Raw genomic sequence first — 5,087 nt, forward strand, 5'->3', positions numbered from 1 at the left:
CTACTTTCTTGGATATTTATGTTGTCTATATACGAACCTTGAGAGTGTTCACCAGCGCCACCCTCAGCCATAGCGGCGGACGTGGGACGTCCTTTGTTACCGCCAGCGTCACGTAGAACGTGATCAAGAGCGAGGGCGAAAGCTGTGCTAGAACCCTCTTACGCTACCTATGGCTTCAAGACTGCCAGAACCGAGACCCCCGTAAGCTACAAGCAGATCAGTCAAGGGGAAATGAGGGTGCTCGTTATAATACATGAAGGAAAGAAGCCAACAGTCGGCGAGGCCAAGGAAAGCGTTGGGGATAGTACTTTATTCTTTTTTTTTTTAATGTTTACTTGGATAATCACAGAAATTAGTAATGTAATCTGTTTAGGGGAAAGATAATTAGACACAAAGTAGAAGAAAAAACAACGTGCCGATGGTGGGATCCGAACCCACGACCTCCGAATAACGCGTCCGGTGCTCTTCCAACTGAGCTACATCGGCCGCTGTCCCTCCTGCTACTTTCTTGGATATTTATGTTGTCTATATACGAACCTTGAGAGTGTTCACCAGCGCCACCCTCAGCCATAGCGGCGGACGTGGGACGTCCTTTGTTACCGCCAGCGTCACGTAGAACGTGATCAAGAGCGAGGGCGAAAGCTGTGCTAGAACCCTCTTACGCTACCTATGGCTTCAAGACTGCCAGAACCGAGACCCCCGTAAGCTACAAGCAGATCAGTCAAGGGGAAATGAGGGTGCTCGTTATAATACATGAAGGAAAGAAGCCAACAGTCGGCGAGGCCAAGGAAAGCGTTGGGGATAGTACTTTATTCTTTTTTTTTTTTAATGTTTACTTGGATAATCACAGAAATTAGTAATGTAATCTGTTTAGGGGAAAGATAATTAGACACAAAGTAGAAGAAAAAACAACGTGCCGATGGTGGGATCCGAACCCACGTCCTCCGAATAACGCGTCCGGTGCTCTTCCAACTGAGCTACATCGGCCGCTGTCCCTCCTGCTACTTTCTTGGATATTTATGTTGTCTATATACGAACCTTGAGAGTGTTCACCAGCGCCACCCTCAGCCATAGCGGCGGACGTGGGACGTCCTTTGTTACCGCCAGCGTCACGTAGAACGTGATCAAGAGCGAGGGCGAAAGCTGTGCTAGAACCCTCTTACGCTACCTATGGCTTCAAGACTGCCAGAACCGAGACCCCCGTAAGCTACAAGCAGATCAGTCAAGGGGAAATGAGGGTGCTCGTTATAATACATGAAGGAAAGAAGCCAACAGTCGGCGAGGCCAAGGAAAGCGTTGGGGATAGTACTTTATTCTTTTTTTTTTTAATGTTTACTTGGATAATCACAGAAATTAGTAATGTAATCTGTTTAGGGGAAAGATAATTAGACACAAAGTAGAAGAAAAAACAACGTGCCGATGGTGGGATCCGAACCCACGACCTCCGAATAACGCGTCCGGTGCTCTTCCAACTGAGCTACATCGGCCGCTGTCCCTCCTGCTACTTTCTTGGATATTTATGTTGTCTATATACGAACCTTGAGAGTGTTCACCAGCGCCACCCTCAGCCATAGCGGCGGACGTGGGACGTCCTTTGTTACCGCCAGCGTCACGTAGAACGTGATCAAGAGCGAGGGCGAAAGCTGTGCTAGAACCCTCTTACGCTACCTATGGCTTCAAGACTGCCAGAACCGAGACCCCCGTAAGCTACAAGCAGATCAGTCAAGGGGAAATGAGGGTGCTCGTTATAATACATGAAGGAAAGAAGCCAACAGTCGGCGAGGCCAAGGAAAGCGTTGGGGATAGTACTTTATTCTTTTTTTTTTTTTAATGTTTACTTGGATAATCACAGAAATTAGTAATGTAATCTGTTTAGGGGAAAGATAATTAGACACAAAGTAGAAGAAAAAACAACGTGCCGATGGTGGGATCCGAACCCACGACCTCCGAATAACGCGTCCGGTGCTCTTCCAACTGAGCTACATCGGCCGCTGTCCCTCCTGCTACTTTCTTGGATATTTATGTTGTCTATATACGAACCTTGAGAGTGTTCAACAGCGCCACCCTCAGCCATAGCGGCGGACGTGGGACGTCCTTTGTTACCGCCAGCGTCACGTAGAACGTGATCAAGAGCGAGGGCGAAAGCTGTGCTAGAACCCTCTTACGCTACCTATGGCTTCAAGACTGCCAGAACCGAGACCCCCGTAAGCTACAAGCAGATCAGTCAAGGGGAAATGAGGGTGCTTGTTATAATACATGAAGGAAAGAAGCCAACAGTCGGCGAGGCCAAAGAAAGCGTTGGGGATAGTACTTTATTCTTTTTTTTTTTAATGTTTACTTGGATAATCACAGAAATTAGTAATGTAATCTGTTTAGGGGAAAGATAATTAGACACAAAGTAGAAGAAAAAACAACGTGCCGATGGTGGGATCCGAACCCACGACCTCCGAATAACGCGACTGCCAGAACCGAGACCCCCGTAAGCTACAAGCAGATCAGTCAAGGGGAAATGAGGGTGCTCGTTATAATACATGAAGGAAAGAAGCCAACAGTCGGCGAGGCCAAGGAAAGCGTTGGGGATAGTACTTTATTCTTTTTTTTTTTAATGTTTACTTGGATAATCACAGAAATTAGTAATGTAATCTGTTTAGGGGAAAGATAATTAGACACAAAGTAGAAGAAAAAACAACGTGCCGATGGTGGGATCCGAACCCACGACCTCCGAATAACGCGTCCGGTGCTCTTCCAACTGAGCTACATCGGCCGCTGTCCCTCCTGCTACTTTCTTGGATATTTATGTTGTCTATATACGAACCTTGAGAGTGTTCACCAGCGCCACCCTCAGCCATAGCGGCGGACGTGGGACGTCCTTTGTTACCGCCAGCGTCACGTAGAACGTGATCAAGAGCGAGGGCGAAAGCTGTGCTAGAACCCTCTTACGCTGCCTATGGCTTCAAGACTGCCAGAACCGAGACCCCCGTAAGCTACAAGCAGATCAGTCAAGGGGAAATGAGGGTGCTCGTTATAATACATGAAGGAAAGAAGCCAACAGTCGGCGAGGCCAAGGAAAGCGTTGGGGATAGTACTTTATTCTTTTTTTTTTTAATGTTTACTTGGATAATCACAGAAATTAGTAATGTAATCTGTTTAGGGGAAAGATAATTAGACACAAAGTAGAAGAAAAAACAACGTGCCGATGGTGGGATCCGAACCCACGACCTCCGAATAACGCGTCCGGTAACAAAGGACGTCCCACGTCCGCCGCTATGGCTGAGGGTGGCGCTGGTGAACACTCTCAAGGTTCGTATATAGACAACATAAATATCCAAGAAAGTAGCAGGAGGGACAGCGGCCGATGTAGCTCAGTTGGAAGAGCACCGGACGCGTTATTCGGAGGTCGTGGGTTCGGATCCCACCATCGGCACGTTGTTTTTTCTTCTACTTTGTGTCTAATTATCTTTCCCCTAAACAGATTACATTACTAATTTCTGTGATTATCCAAGTAAACATTAAAAAAAAAAAAGAATAAAGTACTATCCCCAACGCTTTCCTTGGCCTCGCCGACTGTTGGCTTCTTTCCTTCATGTATTATAACGAGCACCCTCATTTCCCCTTGACTGATCTGCTTGTAGCTTACGGGGGTCTCGGTTCTGGCAGTCTTGAAGCCATAGGTAGCGTAAGAGGGTTCTAGCACAGCTTTCGCCCTCGCTCTTGATCACGTTCTACGTGACGCTGGCGGTAACAAAGGACGTCCCACGTCCGCCGCTATGGCTGAGGGTGGCGCTGGTGAACACTCTCAAGGTTCGTATATAGACAACATAAATATCCAAGAAAGTAGCAGGAGGGACAGCGGCCGATGTAGCTCAGTTGGAAGAGCACCGGACGCGTTATTCGGAGGTCGTGGGTTCAAATCCCACCATCGGCACGTTGTTTTTTCTTCTACTTTGTGTCTAATTATCTTTCCCCTAAACAGATTACATTACTAATTTCTGTGATTATCCAAGTAAACATTAAAAAAAAAAAGAATAAAGTACTATCCCCAACGCTTTCCTTGGCCTCGCCGACTGTTGGCTTCTTTCCTTCATGTATTATAACGAGCACCCTCATTTCCCCTTGACTGATCTGCTTGTAGCTTACGGGGGTCTCGGTTCTGGCAGTCTTGAAGCCATAGGTAGCGTAAGAGGGTTCTAGCACAGCTTTCGCCCTCGCTCTTGATCACGTTCTACGTGACGCTGGCGGTAACAAAGGACGTCCCACGTCCGCCGCTATGGCTGAGGGTGGCGCTGGTGAACACTCTCAAGGTTCGTATATAGACAACATAAATATCCAAGAAAGTAGCAGGAGGGACAGCGGCCGATGTAGCTCAGTTGGAAGAGCACCGGACGCGTTATTCGGAGGTCGTGGGTTCGGATCCCACCATCGGCACGTTGTTTTTTCTTCTACTTTGTGTCTAATTATCTTTCCCCTAAACAGATTACATTACTAATTTCTGTGATTATCCAAGTAAACATTAAAAAAAAAAAAAAGAATAAAGTACTATCCCCAACGCTTTCCTTGGCCTCGCCGACTGTTGGCTTCTTTCCTTCATGTATTATAACGAGCACCCTCATTTCCCCTTGACTGATCTGCTTGTAGCTTACGGGGGTCTCGGTTCTGGCAGTCTTGAAGCCATAGGTAGCGTAAGAGGGTTCTAGCACAGCTTTCGCCCTCGCTCTTGATCACGTTCTACGTGACGCTGGCGGTAACAAAGGACGTCCCACGTCCGCCGCTATGGCTGAGGGTGGCGCTGGTGAACACTCTCAAGGTTCGTATATAGACAACATAAATATCCAAGAAAGTAGCAGGAGGGACAGCGGCCGATGTAGCTCAGTTGGAAGAGCACCGGACGCGTTATTCGGAGGTCGTGGGTTCGGATCCCACCATCGGCACGTTGTTTTTTCTTCTACTTTGTGTCTAATTATCTTTCCCCTAAACAGATTACATTACTAATTTCTGTGATTATCCAAGTAAACATTAAAAAAAAAAAAGAATAAAGTACTATCCCCAACGCTTTCCTTGGCCTCGCCGACTGTTGGCTTCTTTCCTTC

The 5,087-nt window shown here is 47.1% G+C and overlaps 1 non-coding gene across 1 annotated transcript; it reads left to right on the plus strand.

Annotated features, from left to right (window-relative positions):
• The first annotated feature begins 3,852 nt into the window (after positions 1-3,852).
• On the plus strand, positions 3,853-3,925 carry TRNAT-CGU (transfer RNA threonine (anticodon CGU)). The gene has a single exon. It is a non-coding gene; the product is annotated as a tRNA-Thr (tRNA).
• The last annotated feature ends 1,162 nt before the right edge of the window (positions 3,926-5,087 follow it).

Source organism: Amblyomma maculatum, chromosome 2 (assembly GCF_055883805.1).
Source record: "Amblyomma maculatum isolate TAMU_Amacu chromosome 2, ASM5588380v1, whole genome shotgun sequence".
In the NCBI taxonomy this organism is placed as follows: Eukaryota; Metazoa; Arthropoda; class Arachnida; order Ixodida; family Ixodidae; genus Amblyomma; species Amblyomma maculatum.